The following is a 26,505-nucleotide window of genomic DNA, read 5'->3' on the forward strand; positions in this document are numbered from 1 at the left end:
GAGAGTAGCTTGCAATCTGATTGGCCCCTTATTTCCCTGTATATCACCTTTTCGTCCGCAAATAATTTGAAATTGCTACTAGCGTGTGAGCTTAAATCATTAATGCACCTCAAGAATAGAAGTGCCCTATTACGCTTCCCTGGGGGAAGCCCAAAATCACATCTACCTGTATATCCGTTGAGCACAGCCCATCGATGACTGCTATTTGTTTGCGGTTAAATAAGAAGTCTCTAATCCATTTTTTTTTAATTTTTTCATTGATACCATAGAATTTATGTTTGTTTAACAATTTATTGTGCGGGACTTAATAGAAGGCTTTCTTGGAATCCAGAAATACTGCAACAACTTGGTTGTTGTTTTCTCCCGATCTAAGAATATCGTGAATAAAAAGACCCAATAGTGTTGCACAAGATATAGTATGCTCTTCCTAAATCCGTGCTGCCTGTGGCTTAGTATCTTAACGTTACAAGACCAGGTATCGGATGAGAATCAATCATGAGGAAGCGAGGTGTATGGATTTCTTATGAAATAGGACTGTAGAGTTAAATATTAAAGCTGGAGGGTATCAATAAGAACAGGTAGAATATTTCATTTATTTAGGAAAAAGTTCAAACGAATATGGACAGATAAGTGAGAATATTAAAAGAAAAAATTATTTTAGGTAATTGAGCTTTTCCAAAGAGGAAGGAGTTTGATGTCAAGGGATGTAAGGTTGTGAGAAATGATTGAGGAAATCATTTATGAAGAATATAGTTTTCAATAGCTCCGAAACTTAAATTTAGTAGTTGAGGAAGTAGGATAAGCATTGAATGTAAGTGTTTCAGATGTGGGTGGAGAGGAGAATGGAAACAATTTAGAGGACTGAAATGAAAACGAAGAAGTACCTGGTAGGTTAGGGGTAGAAAGACGTTTTTTGGGGAAATCCAAAGAAGGAAGGATAAGTGGATGCAGCGCAATAAAATGTCGAAAACTATAATTGAGGGGAGAATGTTGGGTAAGAGAAGGGGATGGAAGTAAAATTCTAGGCATGTCGGGTAGAATGAAGAAACTAGAATTTCTTGGATTGGAAAAAATGATTTATTCTAATGTGTGGTTTTGTGAATTAAACGCCATTTTAGGGGAGCTTAAAAGTAAGGTAGAACTTAGTCGCTAAGTCCATCGAAAACCTACCTTGGCGAGGAGACTACTGTTAATTTGAGGTAGCATCTTCGTCTTAGTAAAAAAAAACTTACACTATCTTAAACTTGGCACTTGGCACTCTGTGGGAGTAATCCACAAGCAAAAAAAATTAATCGTAATACTTTAGGGGGACGGCAACACTATCATTTTTCTCTTTCAGCTCTACGCAAGGATTTTTTATTACTTTGAAGTTGCTATTTCGCAGACCGGTAGGTAAAAATTTTTAAAATCAACTATTGCTTAGTTATAAGGGATACTGCTATAAATTTATTGTTTTCTGTCTTATTTTGATAAAGTAAGCGAATTCCATCTCATTTATATATAAGGAACACTATACCAGCATCCAACCTTATCAACCCTTTTCAAACCTATCTGAACTTCTACTTTCAACACTGTTTTTACCTGATTTAAAATATATCTATTAAATCAGCTTGAGGATTATGATAAAAGTTGATATATATATATATATATATATATATATATATATATATATATATATATATATATATATATATATATATATATATATATCTCATATATCTCGACTAAAATAAAAGAATTTCACTGAGATTCAACCATGAACTTGGTATACGTATATGGTGTGTAAAGTAACTGAGTTAACCCTTTCTCTGCCTTTATATACCAGTTCTGCATTGAAAGAAGCTTTGAAATGCTATCGGGCGACCACCACGAGGCCGAGGTCTCGTGATTAACCCCGGGGTGTGTCAATGAACTATTATCGATCGCGCATGCCAACCTATGGTGAATAGGATACTCCAATAAAGTGATGTCTCATGATACAAGAAGATCCCCTTTAACATTAAATGGTATCATGTTTTTTATAATTAGTCAAAAAAATTCGATGAATTCATAAACTATTGATGGCGCGATTTTTCCGAGTATTGTACAGAACCTGTAGGTAAACTGTTTACCCTCTCCGTGGACTACAACCTTGACTTGATAATAGGACTTGTACATTCTTATGGCCCCTAGAGCTGTGCTCGTGGGGGCCACGATAATTCCCCCTGGTACGGTCGCCAATACCAGTTAGGTAAGAGCCTGACGAGAGGTTGGGCCTACTCCTTGACCCAAGTAGGGTGACCATTGAATGACGGTGTCACGCTAAAGATGCATTGAGGATGGCAAAGGGAAACCATCTCAACGATTTATCCCAAGACTATAAGAACTGACACTATATGGAAAATGACTCCTGGTAAAAACGGAACTCGGTCCGATCGACCGTTTGTTGTACCCAGAATTGGGTGTGGCAAGATTTAGTCCACGCAGCGTCTGTTTCTCAGTGAGGCGGCTGCAAAGGCGTCTGACCCGAGTGGGGCGGCCATTGAGTGACGTTGTCACGTTAAAAACATTATCGAGGAATGCAACGGTAAACCACCTCCATTATCATTCCCAAGAATATAATGATGGGCACTATAGAGAATATGAGTCCTGGCAAATACAGGACTCGGCCGTGTGTCGTGACCGGAGAGGCAAGGCTTCCGCAGTCGTCATCTCACGACATCCTTGCAGGGGAAAACCGATGGCAGCAACACAGAAGACGCAGAAAAGGACCAACCTAGTTAAAATAGGAACTTGGAATGTTCGGAAAATGTTAAGGACGAGACAATTAGAGAATATTAAGCGAAATATGGGAAGAGGTAATATAGATTTTAGATTTATGCGAGGTGAGACGGAAGGATATCGGGGATTACTGGAGTGATATTCATAGAGTAATACACAGTGGACGGGACAAGAACTAACGAGAGGTTGCCATGATATTCAATGAAAAGGTAGGAAGAAGCGTAGTCAACATAGAGCAATCAACGGATAGAATATTACTTAGTGAAAGCAGAACCGACGAACTTGGTCATTTTTTGGGTTTAAATGCTACCAAGCAAATATAGGTAGAAAGAGGTCAACAGGATATACGCTCGGTTAGAGGAAATAATCTCGGATGTTCCTGCAGGGAAATAGTTCATAATTATGGGGGACTGGAACGCGATGGTGAGCCGAAGGAAGGGATGTTGATGAGGTAGGAGACTACGGTTTAGGAACAAGGCATGACCGCGGGAAGAAAGCAATTGATTCTGCAGGAGTTAAGGGTTAATCATTCCGAATACTTGGTTTAGACACTTAAACCGCGTATATAGTACATTAAAAATATGTCCGGGGAGTAAAGGAAAACAATAAAAAACATGCCAGGTATGGTGAAGGAGGATATGTTATAGTTAGGAGAAATCATTCAGAGATTCAGAGTATTTTGATTGGCGATGGAATGTTTACAACTGTGAAAGAAGGGAGAATCTCAGGCAAACGAGGAAGGGTTAGAAATAGTATAGGAATACTATATTGGACGGAATGAAGGGTGAAGGGAAGTTTGCCGAATGGAAGAGGGGCTTATTGAAGTACCGAATATCAGGTTGTGTTTTGTTAGGAGAGGCAAGGAAGTGTACCGATCTACCTAAGTGTAGGCTGTGTCCATCCAAAATCTACCTCAACCGGTAGAATAACGAATGAAATACTATGAAAACTAATGTGATAAGGCCTTATTTTATCTTAATTATTCGATAGAGTGCGCTTAAGACTAATGAAAAATATTTTATACGAAATACGATCGATATATTTAACATCTGGATCAAGTCTTCTTAAAAATGAAAAAAACATGCATCAATGCATTTTAGTAAAAGAAATTCAGTCGTTTATTTACCCTGTTCGCCCAAATAAAGACCTCTATCTATCTATGCTGACCGATGGGGTCTAGTCTAGTAGTTACACGCCCAGTAAGCAAGGCGGGCAAAGTCAAATACTTGGATGTCACTCCGACCTATCGTTGGGATAATACAGGCAACATTATAACAAACGTACTCGTATGTGGTACTGCATAAAAGAAATGGATTCATCAAGCGAAAACTTGGGAAATATTCGAAAGAAAAATTTAAAGAGATGTGTCATTTGGCGTTGATCAGACCTCACCTTGAATTCGCATCGAAGGTTTGAGATCCTGCGCAGAAGGACTTGATTTCAGAATTCAAGAAGATGCAGAGAATGTTTTGAGGGAGATATTGCGATGGTAGAGGAGAAATTAGAATAAATAGAACCATTCTCGCTTTCCTCGGATGTACAATACCATGGGAGGGAAGAAAATTAACGGAAGCCAAGGGGATAATATCCCAAGATAAGAAGGGGTTTATGATGATGGGGAAACTCCTTCGCTCGATCACAAACAAGAAAGCAATTTGCGATAGTATTCGAGCGGTGTGTGGCATTGTATGAATAAGAGACATGGACCATAGAAAGAGTACACAATTGGAACAATAGATTCTTTCGAAACTTGATGGTGGATGTTAATTCTGTTGACTAAATTGACGGATGAATTAAGAAATATAGAGAAGGATAGGATAGAAAAAGTCCATATGGAACTTCTAGAGGGAAAGGAGAACGAGATAGACTGGGCAGACTTTGAGACGCAACGAAATTTTGTAATAATAAGCTAAATGGAATGGAAAATAGATGGAAAGATCCCACGTAGAAGGCCAAGGCACATAAGCCAAACAAAGAGAAACTTAGGACGGGATGGCAACAAGAGAGCAAGATAATTAGGATGGGATAGGGGAGAATTGAGGGCTACAGTCAATCAATATTTGGTTTGATGGACTGATGAGAGCACAGAGAAAATCCGTCCGTTTCGTAAAAAATCGTTATGAACGAATAGAAAGCGTCACGAATATATTCAACAGATTCAGGCAAGATGTAGTGGAAGTTCGTCATTATGAGAAAAACAAATTTGCATTTTTCCACAGAGTTATATCTAAATAAATCTGTAGAAAAGTGCAAATTTATTTTTCTCATAGAAAGGGTCACATTATTGAAGACTCACCAGGTTTGTGGGCTACGGGAAGCCCAAAGATAACGTGCAGGTATTGTGACTATTGGATGAGTGAAAATCGCGTTGAATGAAAGACACTGAGAACAATTCCAGCCCCGCATTGAAAATTTAAGAGGAAATAGCAGTGAAGAGTGAAAAAAAAATTACTTCAGAACATGTTAATATAAGAATTCCTATTTCCCTCGCAATATTCATGCTCATAAGGGTACAGAACGAATACGATAATTCACGCGGCACGAAAAAAAACAAACCCAAATGCAAATCAGCACCAGTTGTCGTAATGGCTGGTGATTTAACTTTCCCTTCCACATGTTGTGAAATTTCGCATTTCTGAATTTTTATTCATTGAATGTTCTTCTTTTTGCTGTAAAATACTTCCAAGACTTTCAATTTGTACCTAAATAGAATAAAAATACTTATAATGGCGAAATCTGTAGTTTTACATGCATTAGATTGAAATTTTGAATTCCAATTACCCTTTCAAGTGAAATGTTTAAACATTAGTTCTTATTGTTGTAACTGCTATTTTTGTTCTAATTGCGTTGGCTTAATTCGCAGATGCTTGATGCAGTAAATTTGATTAATAGTGATGCAGTATGCATTTAAATTAGTCAAAATACTAACCGGTGTATTCTGAAAAATTAATATCTTGTCAAAATTTTAGATCTTTTTTTTCTGGAATGTTTTAATTACTTTTTTATCAGTGGGCGTAGCGTGTATTGACATTGATTGAATATTATATGACTCAATACCAATGCACAATAAAAGACGGCCTTCCCTCGTTCGCCAATTCAAGGTCAAATAAGAAGTACTGAAGCAATTATCTCAGAGTAATTATTCCGAAATCACTGTTTGTTTAGTGAAGTAATTCACATTCACTGTGATTTTTAAAGAACGAACTCAACTTGGCGAGTTTAATCCGACATTCATACCACGGGTTATTGTGGGCTATGCGTTTGTAATAGGTGGAAATATTGAGCACGAGAAAAAGGATCTCAAAGCTCGTGTTGATGGTAGGGGTTATCTATGAGCCAACTCCTCGACATTTATAGCGGTTCCACCATACTTGCTGCCTTTTATCTGCACCTCCCTCCACCATTCCCCACTGCTCTCCTCCACCCCCGCATCCCCAACGTCGGCGACACGGCGGAAGCTCCCACATGAATTACACGTTGAGAGGCAAGTTTACCCGTGAGGGAATTTATATTCCGTTAACCCGTCAAAAACAGGCATCTGGAGGTGGAAGTACACGTGGAGCGATCGAAAATTCCATGATGAGACTCGCCTGACACTGTTAATGTTATTTATGGGTCGTCAAATAACGCGATCGTTTTTGAAATAATTACCGTCGAGTTTCTTTTGCACCCGTTAACATGTCTTTCCTGTATCATTTCTAGAGATGAGTTACAGCGAAGTCAGTCACCTTCTTTTTCCTCGCCTATTAGGGTGGATTAGCGAGCGTTATTGGAATGTTTGAGTGCTACACTTTACGGCTTGCAAACTTTCCGACTTGAAATTAACCTCCAAGAAGATAAATAACCATATCTCTTTTCGGAAATTATAGGTATAGGTATCACTCCACTTCGAACTAACCTTCACTCTCTCATCAAATGGTTTCTGCGAGCATTATCGATGTTTGTACACCAGAAATATCGTGGGACAAGTTGATAAGTGTTTCAGTTCTATTTTACCCAAGCTTTCCCTTTTTTCGTATGGATTCATATGCGCTAAAGTGTTATTTCGAGATTTTCCTAGTGTTTTTGCTTCGGCAAAGGTCGTCACTCTCGGAATTTAATGCGTCCGTCTCTACCATTCATCTTTTAAGTCTTTTCATGTCATCCCCAAGCGTGAAAAACTTAGGAAAATTTGTATTACATTCTAGAACAGAACGGAATGATAGTAAAAAAGTGAAATATAAAATGGATAAAGAACGACTTTAATTATTTAATTTTTCATATACACATAGTTTACCAACCAATATGAGGAAATATTCCAGGAAAACCATTGCGTCGTTCAACCCCAAACCATTTAATTCTTTAGCTTTTCATATCCCTCTCCCACCTTTATACCGTCCAAAATACCGATAGCATTATTTTCCCTACTTTTCGGGACAAAAAAAATTAGTTTAGTTTTTAAAATAAAATATAGCGCATTAATGAACTACAATTTGTTGAGTGTTCAGGAATTCTTCGTTAGAGGGGTAAATGTCACGGTTAGTCCCTCGAATCTTGAACGGGGTGGGGTTTAAAAGGCTTGAAAATTACGTGGTAGGCAATAAATTAGACGGCGACTTGCCTAAGGGGTGTGTTTGGTGCTGAAAATTTGCACCACGTTGCAGAATTAGCCAAACCCACATCATGCTCGTAAGGTATCACTTTATCTTATATTTTACATTTCGAGGTTGAGCTTAGCGGTGAAACAACCACGTCAACAACACCGCGCCTTTTTTTCTACGGCGCAAAATTTTTTAGAAGTACATTACTTAGACGAGAGAGAATATTCAACGGTGTGAATCTGAAGTAGGCAGGCTTTTTTTGGCAATTAAAATGTAAACCTATGCAAAAAATGTTCATCCTCCCATTGTACTAGTGGCAGCCATTAGATGAGTGGACCGATGGCTGAGGTCATTAGCTCCATAGGTGGGTTATTTGATGGAAGTAGGACTACCAGGGAATGGGGGAATAAGGGTAGAGAGAAAGGCGGCGCTAGTATTACCCTGCTGTCAACGAAAAGCTCCAAGGGTGCACACAGTTTAACGGCCCATCCGACGGATGGTGTACGCCTCTTCAAAATGTGCTCCTTACGGCACCCTCAAGTAAGGATTGAGACACCTCTGAAAATTCTGCCACCGTCAGGGCATGAACCCGTGCCCTCCGGCTGGGAAGCCACAACAGAAGTCACCGCAATAATCCAACCTCCTCTCTTTTGATATTTTCATGAAATAGTGGATATGTATTATAATTTTATCTCTATCTTTTTATTTGAAAAATATCCCAGCTATTTATTTCCAAACCGTGATTCGCGATATGATTGGGAAGCTTTTTGGGACCGGGGAATATGGGACTGCATTAATCATACCGAGTGGAACAGAGCAAATAACTCTGGACGTATGTAATTTGATGTGTGTTTAGCAGTCGTTGCTTTTCATGACCATTTAATGGCCTCTTCGTGGGCCGTGGTGAAGTGCTTGACAACCTATATTTTTCTCACCTTTGCTAATCAATAGGAACTACATAGGTACGTGTAGAACAGTTTTAATGATAGATAATCGACGTCCAGGTCGCCTTTACCGTTAAATATGGAAATGTAACTAAACTCAGGTCGGAGTTTGAAAGCAGAGGGAAAAATAAAGATAAACCTGGCGTTAAAATTAACGTACTACTACCGGAAGGCTACTAGGGGAGTAATGGTTTCAACGCTCAATCTGGAGAACAGAGTGTCGCACTTGAAGTATTCTCCGTACGACATGAATTAGAACCAATATCTATTACACTGCTTTCACAAAGAGGTGGGCGTTGATGGCAAGCATCTTTAAAAAGATGTAAATATAAGACCCGGGAAAACTTTAGTATTGACCATAGTTTTGTATGGGTCAGAAACTTGGTCTTCGAGGCGTGAGGATAAGAATATATTGAGGGCCTTTGAGATATGGGTTTGGAGAAGTATGTACAAAATAAAATGGACAGGAAGGAAAACAAATTATGAATCCAGGGTAGGGTAAAGGGAGACAGGAGATGATGGTGGGAATTCGATGAAGGCAGTGGATGCAGGAGATACCGAGATGCTGAAGACGGTTATACAGAGAGGAGAATGCTGGGAAAAAAAGCTACAGCGAGGAAAATGATATGTATTGTGGATGGAATTAAGGGAAGTAGAAAGCCTGAAGAATTATAGAACAAGTCATTGTGATATGGAGAATGGGATCTGATGATATTTTGTTTTAGTCAGGACTTACAAGTGCTGCTTTTCGTAATCCCTGGTCCTATTGACAACCTGATAAACTACTTCCTATCTACCACAATTTCTTCCGGAATTTCTCAATATTTTGCAGGACGGAGAGGATCCAAGAGCATCTGGTATGAATGTGTACGACTATGCTCGTATGCTCTTTTTTTACATTTTTATGTGACCATCATCATGATTACCCCAGACTTAGTGAGCTTATCTGTTCTTTCACTCTCTTCATTACTATCTGATCACTACCACATTACACTCAGTTACTATCTCTTCATAATTGCATAGTTACGATTAATATTCTACCGTTGAAGGTTGGTTCTGGATGGACACAAACTGCGCAATAATTATCGCGTAGTACAGGTCCTTGAGCCACTACACATTTTTCCAGTGACTCAGCCATGACCGGTACGCGCCCTGGAAGGCGTCTTCGGGGACCTCTCGAGAGGGGGTGGGGCAGCGTTGGCACCTGGTGTTTGGCCAGGAACTCGCGGACTCGTAGCGCGTTGTGGCAAACACTTTGGGCACGAGCTTGGCGCACACTTTCCTCATCGCTAAATCTTCAGTAGCAATAGGAAACACAACAGTGGACGATAATTTCAGTTCATTGGCAACTATATTGATACTCGATCGACGGTCAGAGTCCAACAATTGTCGAACACGAGCCACATTTTTGTCGGTTTTGCTGGTTGACGGCCGCCCAGAGAATTGTTCGTCGTGAACCTCTTCCCGGCCGTCTTTAAAGGCCTTTAACCACCTCGAAACTTGTGAGTAGGACAAACAAGAGTCCCCGTAAGCCTCACGAATCATTTGGTTAGCCTCCTCAAGAGATTTCTTCAGTTTAGCCCAAAACTTAGTAATCGCGTAACGTTGCTCGATCGTCGATTCCATTTCTTTCGTGACACGGTAGGTTTACAATAACGGATGTCCTGCCGCTTCCACAGCTTGGAGAGCACTGAGACCAGTGTCGCGGCAAAGCCTCAGCCCACCTACTCCAAGTGGTCTGATCCCACTCCGACTAATAAGGAGCGGCACGGGAAATTTAAATGGAATTACTATTGGAACGCACCCTGCATTTAACGTTGAATTCTTCCATTATGCTCTTCTGATGATTCATGCTTGAGAATCTTCTGTACATGTGATTCGTCGTCCTTGTTTCACTGTCGTCCATTACGTGCTATAAATCTGCAGTGAATTTGATCATAATGTTATATTTAACACTAACTACTGCTGGATGATTCGCCAACATTTTGATTCATTCCGGGTCACTCGTGATGCCTGGTTGAGAAACTATGGTTAGACACGATGAATCGGAAAGCCATGAATAAGCGAGACGACTGCGTCAGGAAAGATGCATGCTCTGCGGAGGGAAGTAACTCCAACGCTGTCTTTTATCTCCTCGAAATATTTTTTGCTTATTTTTAAAATAACGAGACGAATGGAAGGAGTGAATTGCTACCTCAATCATTTAAGGGTACGGTCATCACGATACGTCGCACGAGGCAATAAATACGCACGACAGCATCGTGGGAGATAACTAGCTCAGAGATGACTCAACTTCTTCCAATTATAAATCGCTGTACACGCTAGAATGTGCCTGGTCTGCATACTTATGCTCTTTTGCAGCTTTAATGCTATCCATCGTTGGTGTAGATGAATTTATGTTAGGGGAAAGACAAAGAAAGGAGAGAATGAACACGCATCAGATTCGCCTATTTACGAGGCCTCAAGGCCACAAGGCAAGGCCTCGTAATGCGGCCTGGCTTGACTGGGCCAAAAACTAAGGACATGGATACAAGGCCATTTTAGGAAAAAAGTGTCAACCATGACAATCATGGGGTGTTTTTATTTTTCAGTCCATGCAAGCTATTTTTGGGTTAAAAAGTCTCAAATATGTAAAAGTTGCTTAGCTTCAAGGTGGAAACAAAAGTTCATTAATTTTTGGTACGACAAATGTCAGTTTCAATTACGTGATTTAATATAAAAAATATTTTTTTATAGTGCCTTCATCTATACTAAAATAGTTACCATTTTTTATTCAAAATGGTATTTTTTTAAACGTTAAATCTTTGCAATGCTACACAAACGAAATAGGGTGTATTATATTTTCGACATATTTGTCCGGAATCGTGTACATTTCAAGGGTTATCTACTAGAGTGACAAAAAGTGAATACTTTTGTGTAAAGAATCCTGAAAATATTTTTCGGGAAAATATGTAAAATAATACATCTTTAGCTTACGGGAAATATGCACCATTTGCTTACTGTTTGTTTGCGGTATTTATATCTTGTAATCACAACAACAGGCTGTAAAGTGTAACCGAAAATTAAAACGAATCATTTTTGTGTCAGAGATGAAGAAAAATATGCAAGAAAAACCTTTTGTTGAGATTGTATTTTTTTCAAATAAAAATAAGTGTGAACAAATATTTGAAGTGACATCTTTCAACTTCGATACACTTTACAGTGCACTGTGGAAATGATGTGCGAGGGTAGTCTGAAAAGTTTCCGACTTCAGCATTACAATAGCAACACTCTTCAAGAAAATTTGGATGTGTTTGCGCATGTGTTGAAAGGTATTCACCAAAATTTCAGCTATTTTGTACTCTCAGTTGTTGCTTAAAAATCGTTTGAGTGAATCTTTGTGAGGGTTTTGTGAAAATGAAAAAAATTGGGTATCGGGATATCATTAAATATATTTCGAAAGGCAATGGTCCAGCGCAAATCAAAGAGGAGTTGTAAGCTGTGTATGGAGACTCTACAGCATCAATTACGATCATGAAATATTGGGCAGCTGAATTTAAACGTGTCCATACCAGCTTGGCTGATGATGAGCGTTCGCGTCGGCTAAAATACGTCAACAACCACCGATAGCAAAAAAAGGTTAACCAAATGATACTGAAGACGTTCAAATTAAAGTTTACAGAGATGGCAGCGCTTATGGACATATCGAAAAACGTTTTTATCATATAAATAATGACTGAAGAATTTGACACACGTAAGCTAACCGCGCGTTGAATGCGTATTTTCTAACTTTGGAAAAAAAACGCATTCCGTTGTACATTTCCAAGGACTTGTTGGAGTGGTTTAAGCAAAGAGGGTCAAATTTTTTGCATCGATTCATAACTTGGATCCACCACTACAATTCTGAGACGAAAGGACAATCAAAACTCAACTGCAAAGGGTGAACCTGCTTCGAAAAAGTCGAAGACGGTTCCATCGGACGGGAAGTGATGGCGAATTTTTTTTGGGATATTCATGGAATAATGTTCATTATTATCTTTAAAAAGGTGAAAATTACCTGAAAATAATACATAACATTACTTAGCAAGCTGAAGGAAGAAATTGCTAATGAACAACCGTATTTGGAGAAGACAGTGCTTTCCCATCACCTGCTTACACTTCGGCAGTCGTCATGGCTACAAATTCACGAATTAAACCTCGAATTTGGTTGACCACTCACTGTATTCATCAGATCTGGCCTCCAGCAACTTTTTCGTTTCAGAACGTCAAGTTTCGCTTGGAAGACAGAGATTTTCGTCCGACGAGTTGGCTGTCGCATACGTAGATGCCTTTTTTTTGCGGAGAAAGACATCAACTACTATTTGGAAGGGTTAAAAAAGTTCGCAGAGGAACGCTGGAAAAAGTGCATTGGCCTATAAGAAAAATATATTGAAAATAAAAATGAATTTAAATAAAAAATGTCTCGTTTATTTCTTAGGTCGGAAACGTTTCAGACTACCCTCGTATGGTGAAGTTTTTTTGAAATGAAAAACCTTAAAACCAGCACGGAAAAGGAGAGTCGGGAGGAATTCGATAAAATTATGAGTGCTAAGTGCTTAGTCAGTACACTAGAATAAAGATGAGAATTTATCGACAACGGAGAGAAAAATAGAAGGAAAAACGATACAATAGGTGAAAATATTAGATCGCCTTGGAATACGGACAACTGAAAATAGATTATACAAGGAACTCTACGAGTTTCAATAAAATGTTGAACACCACGACAAAGGGCATAACGTTTGTAAGGAAAGTTAAAGAAGGAAAATATTAGCAATGTCGGGTGGAATAAATGGCGGTTGGGAAGTATGTGGAGTTTTAAATAGCTGATTGTCATTTAAAGTGTAACAGTATACAATGTCGCATTAAATGTGACATAGATTCGTAGCACAGTATTGGAAACCTACCTTAACTGGTACGTAGATTAATGTTTAATGATAGTATCCTCCAATTAAATGAGTTCACTCTTTGCAGACGGATTTACATGTGACGGTTAGTCTTTTCCAATCCCTAAAAATAGCAATAACTTCCAAATGTTGGACTAGTTAGTCTGGCGAGCAGCGGTACTGACAGGTCATGGGTTCGAATACTTTCTCAGCGAAGGACATGCGTAAGTTGAAGTGTACTTAAGGTGAAAAATCTGCTCAGTATAACCTTCGAATTGTGTACCATTTCCTATGATAATATCGATTGTAATAATTACAGCTCAACTTTATAAATAAATTCTTTAAGCACAAAGATTCTTTTACTTCAATATTTTGAATGTTGTGATATTTTAGATAAAAATTTTGTCTCCATAATGTGTGAATTAAGAAAAATCCAGTTAAGATTAAATATTTGTTATATTATGTATAAGATGGAATTCTTTACACTTGTAAACGATGGAAGCTTATGCATTTTGTCTCGCCAAACTTTTGCATGAGGATAATCTACTTTTCTAATGATGGCTTCTGAAAATAGTTTTGTACAAAATTTGACGAGATATCCCTCCTAGTTCCAATTGTAAACTGTTACTATTTTAAATAACCTTTTTCAACAGATGTTACTCGATTCATTTTAGTTTCACTGTCCCGATTCCACATATTTTATATCTATTTCCGTCGGTAATCATTATTTTTATTAATGGAATCTCACCGTTTAAGCCGTTTTATTAATTAAAAATTAATAATTTTTCAAACTTTCTGTCTACCTTAATTCCGTCTATTATAGCTATCCTTTTCCTCCTCAAACCTCGTCTTCCCAGCATTCTCCCCCCTAACTTCATCGTCAATCAAAATACGCTGCATCCACTTCTCCTGCTCACCTTTGAATTGGAAATCACAATTGAAGAATTTTCTGCTCGTATGTTAAAAATTAGTCAAAATTAGATTTTAAAAAGTCGCGTACGAATGATTCAACAAATAGTTGCAATTTTCCTCTCGAAATTTTTGCTTGAAATTGTACACCTTTTATTAATAATTGTAATGTTTTTGTATTCATTATCCAATTTAAAAACAATTTCTGGTGAACATTTTCAATTATTTGGTCATTGACTACGTTTCAATTCCACTCTATTGCGCATGTATCGTCGCACTCGGTGCTTTGGAGTACTTCTTTCACAGATGGCGGGGGATGTTAGGTCACTACACGTAAAACAGAATAAAACAACATGCAAAACTAACAAATTCATGCCAATTCACATACACGGAGGCGTATATAATCATGCAAAAACCATTTAACTTACACACTTGCAAAGACTACATGGCATACTAGAAACTAACATACGAGAAATTGCATTATTTTTTTTTATTTCATCAAAAAATTCGCTTCTTCGAAAGAGACCAATTGAGAAAATGTTTCCCTTCCTACGGATATACCTTGTGTCTACGCAGCGTTTAATCTTGTCCTCAATTGGAAGTCTCTCGGCCTTGACTTTCAAACAAGACTCGTCCGTTCGGCGCAAGGTAATCAAAGAAAAAATCCAGACGGTTTTATGCAGAGATGGGCGATTCATGGCAAAGAATCGATCGGGATCGTGAAAACGAATCGATTTAATAAATCGAATTCATTATATCATTGCTGATAGCACTCATCATATTCCAGTTGAGTTCTTTAGCATCGATATCCACTCGCATCGATTCATTCTGCCTACAACCCAGGTTAATGGCATGGATACATATTTTAGTACTCGAATGTTTTAGTATAATGATCGGAAACTCCATTTCTAATTGGTTGCTTACTTTACCAAGTCTTACGGCCATGATGACTCGATCTGCCAGATACAAGTTGCTTAAATGCCTTGTGTATGTATTTTAGTTTGCTATAGGAGAATCATGGCGTTAAAAACGGTTAAATCATTCATTATATATCCTATGGCTATTATTATCTTATGAAATAATTTTGAAACAAGGCGTAAAATTAATTTCATCCGACATAGCCTCGTGGAGCTACTTCGTGTGTACAAAAAAAACAGTCGGAAAATTTTCATCTTATTTTATTTACTGTACGTGTCCCTGTGTCGAGTGTAGTGAATAAATATGTAAAGTTAAATTGAACTGAATTGAATTACGTTAAAAATAACTAACAAAAGGTCCTCCTGTTGTTCCATCAAGGCGGAATCAATTGGAACCTTCTTGGAGTGGAAAAACGAGACGCTTTGTAAAGCTTCACTTAATATGGATTTATTTAGATTAATTAATAAATATTTATGAGTCTCAAGATATTTATTTCATTTTCCACTTCATCGCGGAGAAAGTCTACCAAGTGAAACCTGAAATGTTACTTTTCATTAATGATATGAATGTTTAATTAAATTTGAACTTTTCAAATACCAATCATTGTGGATTCCAAATATGGTGGCTATGTATATGCCCCGTCGGAAAAAATAGCCCGTCAAACTGAGCCATAATCACCATAATAATAATTTAATACTTACTAATTCATGCATTCATATATTTACTTTTATGTATTTGGTAATCTACCGTTGAGGATAGTTTTCGGGCGTACACAAACGTAACGCCCCTACATTTCTTATCCTCTGCTAACGAGACACAGCCTGACACCCTACACTACAATGAATCCGTCTTCAGTTCCGTATTCATTCTACCTCCCTTCATTCCATCCATCAATCTTATCCTATTCCTACCCTTTCTCACTCTCCTAACGTCTTCTCTCCATCATAGACCTCAACATCCCATTGCCAATCAAAATGCCCTGAATCCATCTTTCCTGCCTCCTGTAGATCTACCCCAACAATCTCCTATCCTCCTCACCATGTGTAATTCTTATCGCTTTTATATTAATATTTATAAATATGCAATTAAATGAAAAACTGTTCTGCCATGTCTCTAAATTAAATTATACATTTAATTAAAACGATATTTAGAAAAAAATACAGTAGATTAGGCCTATACCTGACGATTTATCGCTGTTAATATAAACCAGCCATTCTTATTGGCCAAAATGAGAAATTTGCACAAACTCTCTGCTCATCGAAAGGTAAACCAAGTTAACAACCCATACGTGAAGGGATCGTTTGATTTTTAATTTCGGGGGCGTAGAAGGGGGGTGGGGCGATCGAGGGAGTCTGATCTCCTCCCAGACCAAAAACTATTCGTATATTGAAAGCAAGTGCGTGAATAAATAAGTAATACGTGAAACCCTAATTGTACGAGTAAAATATCCCCCTCACCATTATTTCAATGTTTTTTCATGTGCAGATTTTAAGGATAAAGGGGCTTAATTAGTGATCAGCTATAAATAATACCATCAGCACAACAGCGGAAGTTTATCGTCCGCTGGTCACCGGTCATAAATAGTTTACAGCCGCACTTATTCCGTATCTAACGAGAGGAAGACCAGTTCTCAGTTTACATAACTTCTCCGCATTAGAATTTAAAAGTAAAGTAGAATTTCACAAATACAACATCTTCGGAACCAAGCTCGAACAAAAATAATGAAAATCCCCATTTTTTTTAAGTATTGCATGCCTGAAAAGTACATTCATATGAACTGTGAGGATAAATACTCAATGTCAAAGTATATGGCCTTACGTTACACATAAGGAGTAGAGGGGTTTGGATTCTGAGTCGAGTAGAGTAGTGTTTACGACCTTTCCGGCCGATCGGACCATCTTCGCATTCTTTGGAGCAGATTCACCGGGGGAAATCCATGGTTTTGATTGTTGCTTAGTTTCTGGTGTGTAATGATGAATCCAGGTTTCATCAACAGTTATAACTCGACGCAAAAACACCTTCGGATCTTGCTTAAATTGCTGCAAACACTGCTTCGAAGTTGACAGCCGGATCAGCTTGTTGTCCACAGTGAGCAATCGCGGCACTCATCGGGCCGACAATTTTTTCATCGCCAACTTATCATGTAAAATATTAATTGCCGTTCCAGTCGACACACCCACGGCCTCTACTACTTCGCGCACTTTCGTTCGTCGATCAGCGAGAATCATGACGTGGACCTTTTGAATGATTTCCTCGATAACCACGTCTGCCGGGCGTCCTGGTCGCTCCTCATCAAAAACAGATGTTCGCCTACCAATATCTAACTGTGGTCATAGATGGCGAAGTGTCCCCATAAACAGCATCCAACTTTGCTTTTATCTACTCGCATTTCTTCCCATCCAAAAAGAAAAAGCGAATTACTGTGAACGATACTGCTCTTTTTCCATCTTAGCGAAAATCACGAAACACGTCTTACTCGAATGGCTGCCTTTAAATCAGTCTGAAATTTGTTTCACCGTCGTTTGATAGATAGCAGCACATGGTGATAACATAAACTTCCTTCAGAAACGCCCTTTGTCGTCAAACACGGGTACTTATTGAACCACCCTCGTAAGACACCAAGGTGAGGACCATGTTGAACATATTTTGAATTTCTCCTTGGCATGAAATCGATCAGCCCGCCATTTTCGTTGACGTACATTACATTAAAGTTTCATTATGTTAAAGTAAAAACAATTTATTTACAATTCACAGTACTATTCAGTACACTGTGAATTTCATTAAGTATTCGAAAATCTACGTTACAACCTACGTGCTATTCATTTGGATTCCCGAAGATTTCCTTGTCTTTTTTGAGAGGATCTCAATTCTTATTCCTGACTTCACGTTTGCATATCTCTTTCGCCACTGTTCTGTGTTTAATTCACTGTCATGAATGCTATTGGGGCTTTCACTTGCCGACATTATTTACACTTTGAAATAAATAAACTTGAAAAAAAATTCTAATGTCTTGCCAATGGATATGATGCTAAGATCAATTTGAAATGTTCACGGTGATATACCGCTTTCTAAAAAAATTACGGCAAATAAATATTGTATTAAATTCTTATTATTTCCATGGAAATGATCTCATTTCATTGAGATGAATTCTTAAAATTTCAGTTTTACCTTTTATTGACAATCACCAAAATTCAAGGTGTTTTAATCTTATTTTCGCATGCAGTGCTCAACAACCTGTCAGTGTCGCGTCATTTCTATTGTTTAATTGCAGATAATACATGTTCTTGAAATATTTAGAATGAATACAATATATAAATAATACAATATTATCAATAATATCAGCGTGTCGTCTTATCGATTATACAGTGAGTAATATCAGTTACATCGACAAAGCTTTAGTATCACCCATGTCGTCATATTGACATCACCGTCCATATCGTCAATTTTTTCATAATTGAAATATCGACAATATTGCCGTATCGATTATATTATCTTATCGGTAATATCGTGGTATCGTATATAATTTATTTATTTATTTATTTGGGATACATTGCTGTTAGGCGATAAGCCGGGTGGCAATGACATGATATAACAAACAGTAGTCATTCTTAAAACATATCACAGTGTCATTAAATAGTCGCCATTAAATAGTGTCATTTAACAATCCCATCATGTATACCTTTTGCATTCACGCCTAAATGATTTAATGCTTTTGGGTAAGGGCTTAAAGAGTTCATCAGGCAGCTGGTTCCACTCTTTGATTCCCATATTTAGGAACGAAATCTTGGCGGTGTTTGTCCTTTGGGGCATGTATTTGATTTTAAGCGGGTGATCATTCCTGCCGAGATAACATGGCTTATTTACACTCTCGTTCAGTTCTTTCCAGCCTCCGTCAGCTTTCAATATTTTAAAAATGGCACACAGTCTATTCAGCTTCCGTCTGTTCTTTAGTGACCCCCATCCTAGTGAGCCTAGCATGTCACTTACACTGTCGGTCTGCCTATGTCGCCCTAAAACGTACCTGGCAGCCTTCCTTTGCACTGCTTCTAATTTTTTCACATGCCCTATTTCAAAGGGATCCCATACTGTGGTCGCATATTCGACAATAGGCCTTACAATTGTTTTGTAGGCCAATTCTTTAGTTGATTTAGTGCTTCCTTTGAGGCTCCGCATGACCCAGTGGAGCGATTTAAAGGCCTTGCCTACCACATAATCTGTGTGAAGTCCCCACCCTAAGTCTTCACTTAGGTGTACCCCTAGATATTTACAATTATCTTTTGTTACAATCGTTTCTCCCATTATTTTATATACCCTTCCCTCACCTGCCTTCCTTTTGGAGAATGAGATGTGGATAGTTTTTGCAATGTTTATCTCCATTTTGTTGATTTTGATCCAATTAGCCACGTTATCTATGTCACCCTGATCGACCGATTGAATCACTAATGATCGACCGATGAAAAATCAGTTCTGTATTATCACTTCATTGAACCTTGTCGATGTGAATAATATCAACGTACTGTCACTCTATCACCATCTCGCACAGGCCTACGCGAATTAACCTCAGGAGTCGATTTGCTATACTGCCCCGCTGCGATTCTGATTTCCAGGCCGACTCGGCCAAATGAATAAGCAACGCTCCAGGGAGCGACTGACGCAGATGCTCTCATTATCAGCATGCCGCCTCCCGCTGCATTGGGAGTCTCTGGCCCATATGCGGAGCGCGAAAAGCTCTCAACCGTTCGCTCACAAATGTTTGATCAACGCAGAGCTCTGAATCCGTCTCCGACCGCTCCGGGGGCAGGCGTGCATTAATGCCATTGTCCATCACCTGAAATAGAACGCACGTACGAACGGGTGCACAATCGTGAATAAAATCGACAACCCTCACTCAAGTGACCACAAACTCACCCTTTTCATCCCATCTGAATCCTAAACAGGTTCGATATGGTTTTGATACGTTGGTTAAAGTAAGATTTATGCGTTTTTGATTTTCTGAGTATCGTGTGCACTTAAATTTATTATCTTTTCCAATATTCTTTGGTTTTGGCGGGACAATTTGATTTTCGAGAATTAATCATTTCACTGCCCCCTTGTCCACCCAGCGTAATGTGCTAGGTTATGAATGTATGCCTGCACCACATAATCGCGTATTATCGATCCCAAGATTAGTTTCTCCTATCCTATCTTGTTTCCTGCCGGTCTCTTTCAATCCCTTATACGTAGCTCCTTTCATAGACATTTTCAGATATCTGCTTCACATAGTTCAGAGTTCACTTAATTCCTTGCCCTTCCTTTATAAGTATTTCCCTCCATGTTTCCTTCAATAGCTTCCAGTAAAATAATTGTGACCTAATGTGTCCCATTAGTTTCCATCCTCCTCTCCTCTTGTAACTCTGGCTTTCCATTTTAATTTCATCAAACTTTTCTTCTATATATCCTCCCCTATACATGTAGTATGTGTTTGTATGTGAGTGAGTATACATATATATGTGTTTGTGTTAATATGGAAAGGGTAGGAATAGAATAGGGATGTTGGACGGAATGGAAGGAGGAAGGAAGTGCACAGAGATGAAGAGGAAGTTGTAGAGTAGGATGTTGTGCTGTTTTTTGGAAGGAGAGACAAAATATTTTTTGGTTGTTGTGTCCATCCAAAAACTACCTTAACCGGTAGATTACTTGGTAAACCAAAAAAACAGTAATCAACCCCAATTCGTTTGGTCGGTGATTGTTGAGTTCATCCAGTACCAAGCCCTAAACTGCCTGATTTGCCAGGAAGATCTGGTACCCAAAAAATCGAAACCGGGCCCTCAGGTCAGTAGCCCAACCCCTCGACTACCACGAACCCACACCTGTATATATATATATATATATATATATATATATATATATATATATATATATATTTATTTATTTATTTATTTATTTATTTATTTATTTATTTATTTATTTATTTATTTATTTATTTATTTATTTATTTATTTATTTATTTATTTATTTATTTATTTATTTATTTATTTATTTATTTATTTATTTATTTATTTATTTATTTATTTATTTACTTATTTATTTACTTATTTATGTATTTGGCCAGGGTGTGCGGCAGGGGGTGATTGCATACCAAAATAATTTTAACCGAACAGGAACCTAGCGGTCGGACAATGTCATTATGATCTCCTATCGTTCGTGGAAAAAATTACATCTTAAATCAAATTGTTCTACTCTCTTTTTATTAGCCTGATATCTCCTACCGTAGTAAGATGGGGGTAATAATACATTTCCAACATCACTGCTAAAGAAACGCCCTTACAATTTATGCAAGAGCTTCAATCTGTAATTTCACCTTCGCTCCGTTAGCGATTCAAAGGCTAGCTGCACTCATATTTTGGATATGCTACTAAGTTAATCACAACAACGTTTTACAAATCTAGCTCATCTACGCTGCATACGATCCAATTCAGAAATTGATCCAATTTCGTGAGGATCTCATATACTTGACACATTTTCTAAATGAGGCCTAACCAGCGACAGATGACAGTTATCCTTGACCTCTTCATCACATTTACCTAGTATTCTTCTAGTAAATCCTAAATTTTTTTTGGCTTTTCCTAATATTCCCCACGGAAAGGGCAACGCCTAGGTATTTCATTGAGTATACACATTCCACTTCGGTGTTGCCAATGCACTAGGCGTTCGGGAGGGAATTGCTTTTTTTTCTAAAAATCTACAGGTATCACTTCGAACTTTTTTAAGTTAAATTCTAATTACCAAGCGTCGCACCAGCGTTCTATAGCATTACGATCATCTGAAAAAGCCGCTGTGTCCTCAGTACTACGGATATCACGATAAACCACTGCATCATCGGCAAATAAACTAGTAACTACGGAGTAAATGTCGTTAACGTAAAGTAGGAATAAAAGAGGTCCGATTAGACTTCCCTGGGGAACTCCTGAAGTAATTTCTACTGCATTTAGCTAATTCCATCAATCACTACTCTTTGTACCCGATCATTCAAAAAGTCTTTAATCTAATCCTGGATATTTTTATCTATGCCATATGCTTCTAGCTTTGTGAGTAATGAACTATGATGTACTTGGTTGAATATTTTCTTAAAATCTAGAGAAACCATGTCCCCTGGAACATTTCTCATTCCAGAATATCATGAACAAAAAGCTAGAGTTGTGTCTCGCAGGATCTACCTTTTCGGAAACCGTGCTGATTTTTCGTAAAGGAGAAATGGATGAGGGCACAAGAGGATAGTAGAGAAAGCAATCATAAAACGTCATGAAGGAAAGGAACAATGGGTTTGGTGACACGCATAATTAGAAGAAGGAACCGAGCCACATTGGCCAAATACATATTCAAACACGAAAATCCTCCATGGCGAGAATTGGGACACTTTCCGTTCCTCTTTCCTTATTTCTCTTTCCTCGTGAATTTATGTGTGTGCAAATAAATAATTATTTTACGGGACTGAATATAGTATACTGGAAATTCTACTAAAATGTCAATATTCCCTTGAAAACGAAAATGGTGATGGAAAATATAGATACTTGATATTAACAGGGATATCGCTGAGCCAACCTTAGCGTGGTTGTCTTGCTATTTAATAATGTCCGGTGAAATTTGGAATAGGAGCACAGTTTTGTAAGATTTTATTAAATTTTATTGGAGAAAAACAGGTTTTTGACTGCGTGACGAGTGGAAATTTTATCCTTGAAGTTCGAATTCGAATCTTTCTCGACTCGTATTTGTTCGTACGAATCGGATTACTGAGACTTTGTTGTTCCTCATAAAATTCTTTATGGAACCCGATCACTGTTGCGGTGTGAAACGTTTTTATTTGGTCATTATCTCTTCAAAACCTTTTTCGTGGTCAATGAAAACTTTTATGGGTATTATGCTAGTTCCATTAAATCGACAGTCGATTCCTCTCAATTACGCCGAAATAACAAATATTGTTATTTTTGTATCTTGAAAGGGTTGGCCTGAGTTTTTTCATATTTATAACTATGGTCATAACTGCTCTTTTAATGTTTATATTTCGCAAATCCGATTTTAATAATTAACGTTTTGGGAGTAAAGACGAAGTAAAAAATATAAAAACAATTTAATGCTTCCTTTCTGTCATGCAAAGTGAAATGGTACACTTCTAATCCTATTACACGCGCCGGTCCTGTTTTGTTTTGTTATCAGAGCTCTAAATTGCTTGTGAGCTTTGGCTCCAGGAGTGCAAAAGTTAAGGATTTGTCAATTGCTTAAGGTGTTTCTTCAGAAGGAAATACATTTTCATACTCCTCTTTCAAAGAATACGCGTTAAAATGGGTCTCAAAACACGATAACAGGAGTTTTTCTCTAAAATGTCAAGGCATCAAAGTTCAAAGACAATTTCTCTTAAAGAATCGTGTACTTGGGAGGAACTTTTGAGGCTTCTCACTCGAGAGCAAAATCGATGAAACTCTTGCCGGGAAAAGAAATAAAAAAGTACAATGCGCGGAGAGCATGAAAGACATTGAGCGAGAATATCTGGGAGAGAAGAAGGCCATAACTCGTAAATGTTTTTTTTTAAGGGCCTGCTTGATGGAAATGGTCGTGTGCGAGGTGAAACTTGAGCTCCAACGGGTCCTCAAACACATGACGGCGAGTTGGTATGACATGACCACACAAAAACTGCTCCAGTGCCTACAAAAATACATCAACCGTAGTGATATTCGAGTAAAAAATAGAGTAATGTTAAATTTTAAAATGATGCATAAAATATTGAAAACAAACTTTTTTTTCAATATCTAAAAAAAATTTAGACCTTAATGTTAATTTTGGCATTAGCCTCGTATATACTAATAAGGCTCGTTTAGTATCCATAAGAATCTCTCAACCGTGCGTTATGGGTGGAATTGTGGCGAAACATTTGTAGTCGTTACTAAAATATTTGGAAAATGATTCATTTCGGAAACTTACCTACTCAATTAGGAACAGAATGATTTTTAGTAAACTTTTTATTTATCGTAAAAGGCTTGTTGCAATGATGCTGTGCGGAAAGTTTCTAAATTTAAAATGTTGTCGCTCCCTAATATTAGTATTTTTTGTCTCAATATAAGAATATTCAACTGCGCCCTTACAATTTATTGTTTTGAGTTATATTAATGCATTACAATGATTACGAAAATACTGTTGTTTTTCTTCGTGAGATAACCTTCGTTTGAGGGCCATTATAAATAAAGGCTAATACTTTTCATTTCCAATTCTAATATAAATACAATTTAAAGCAAAATTTTGAAAAAAGAGTCACAATTGTGTTTTCTTAAATTGATCAGTATAAATTTGCTGTAGGTGTTTTGATTTTGCAGCGGATTGTCGTAAATGTTTGGCTTGTTTTATATATTTTGGTGTGGAATTACATATACATGGATTACTTAGCTTAAAATAGACAATTTTCCCGAACGAATTTTTTCCTAAATATCCGTATTAGTTTCCCATACTTCTTTTAGTGTAATAGTGGTAATCTGTGTAACAATTTAATTTAAAATCCACACACTGTGGAGGTGGGAATACTTAAATATCTCCGCAATAAATTATCGTTATGACATCAGTTGGTGTTGAGTATGGCGGTGAATGGAACATATTATAGCTAAACGTCTCTTTCGAGCTGACCGTTAACTTTCTCCACTCGAAGTCATGTTTAATAAACATCTCTTCTTTTACGCCAATAATAAATAATATAATTTCAATTACGAACTAGACGTGCTATTCTAATGTAATGAAATTCGAGCATTTATTGCCAACAGAAAGAAATTGACGGGAATGGTGTATAATAAAGGTCAAGGCTGTACGATTTTCTTCTGATATCAGCCGTTGATAAAATATAAATAACGAGGTGACGAGGAGAAATTGACGAGGCGATATTTTTAGGTGTGCTCGTTCTGATCGAGTAATACGATTGGCGTAGGAGTAATGACTATCATGTCGTATCTATCTAGTAATAGCGTCCTTAGCAATGTTCATATCAACCTGATAGATGTGAACAATATCGACTTGGTGTCATTATATCATTTATTCTTGATGTAAAAGAGGCATATTAAAATATCAAAACTATGCAGCCCGTTCGTGAGCTACGTTTTCTTGCGTTCGGTTTGTCACGCCGCAGACAGCGCAGCCAATCAGACTGCAGATTGCCGCCGCACGTTGTGGCAATGCAAAAGTTACACACCACTCAACTTCAGTGCGCTGCTGAAGCGAAAACCGGCGCTCGCTGTCTGTCATTTGTTCATCAAAAGACACAGCTCGCGGGTCATCGACGTCAGGCCCTGCCACAGACTTGGCATTACGTCGACGCAAAACCGGAACTAAATGCCGGATGAATGAAAACTCAGCTAAATTAACCGTGACCGAAGACATCACGTGATCGGGAAAAGTGCAGGGGAGAAGGAAAGGTTGTGGGGATGACGTCATACGCAATGACTGATTGTGGTTAGGACGTGTTCACTGGACTCTGCCCAAGTTTAGAATGCAAGTGAAATTCTCATGCACGTGTTAACAAGTTCGACTACTCGGATTGAGAAGAGCAGGCCTCTACCCCAACTCTGCTCTACCTTTACACTTTTACCTTTCACGTGACTGTTACTGTCCCCTCCTGTACTCCCCCACCGACCATCTGACATGGACTAGAGAGATTATCAGATGGACTACCAAAGAAGTAGACTGCAGTGGGACCGCTAGGTCATCTCGGGGGAAAATACATGAAAATCCAAGTGAGGATGGGGTTTACCCAAAATAATAAACAAACCATGGTCTGTAGAGCAATAAAGAAAATGTATGCAATTAATAAAAAACTAAAACAGTTAAACAAAGTTTCTTTTTTGTTTGAAGTCTAACATTTGGAACGGAAAATACGCTTCGGTTCAGAAAAAGGAGAGGCACACTTGATGCAATGGCAGTAAAGAGGTCACTAATAAAGAGGAGCATCGAGTATAATCGGGATGAATTCGTCTGTTTTGTAGATTTAGAGAAGACATTTAATAGAGTGAATTGTGTTGACTTACTGAATTTATTGCAGAAAATAGAAGTAGACTGGGCCTCTCCGCCACCTGTATATGTATCAGACTGCTCGGGAGCGAGTGGGGGACGGTGAGTCCGGATGGGTAGTGTTAGGAAGAGGAGTGAGGTAGGGTTGCCCATTACCACCGTTGCTGTTCAACCTGTATGCAGAGGAAATGATTAAGGAAGCATGGGAAGCCCTGGAGGTAGGGATGAAAGTGGGCGGGAAATTCGTAAAATCAGTTAGGTTTGCTGATGACCAAGCTATAGTTTGTCAGTCAGCCACGGGGTATCAAGCATTGCTAGGTGAATTGGAAATACAGTGCGACAGGTATGGGATGAGAATCAATATTAATAAAACAAAGGTTATGCGATTTTCTAGAAAGAAAAAGGCTAAGCTAAACATTAAAATAGGAGGGCAAAGACTAGAGCAGGTAGAACAGTTTCCGTATCTCGGAAGTG

General features: G+C 38.1%; 1 protein-coding gene across 2 annotated transcripts in view; it reads left to right on the forward strand.

Annotated features, from left to right (window-relative positions):
* Window positions 1-26,505, forward strand: part of LOC139695255 (uncharacterized) — a 242,747-nt gene that overhangs the window by 209,776 nt on the left and 6,466 nt on the right. The gene's annotated exons all lie outside the window — the stretch shown is intronic.

The sequence above is a fragment of the Hetaerina americana genome, unplaced genomic scaffold (assembly GCF_022747635.1).
Source record: "Hetaerina americana unplaced genomic scaffold, ioHetAmer1.1.p SCAF_6, whole genome shotgun sequence".
Taxonomy (NCBI): domain Eukaryota; kingdom Metazoa; phylum Arthropoda; class Insecta; order Odonata; family Calopterygidae; genus Hetaerina; species Hetaerina americana.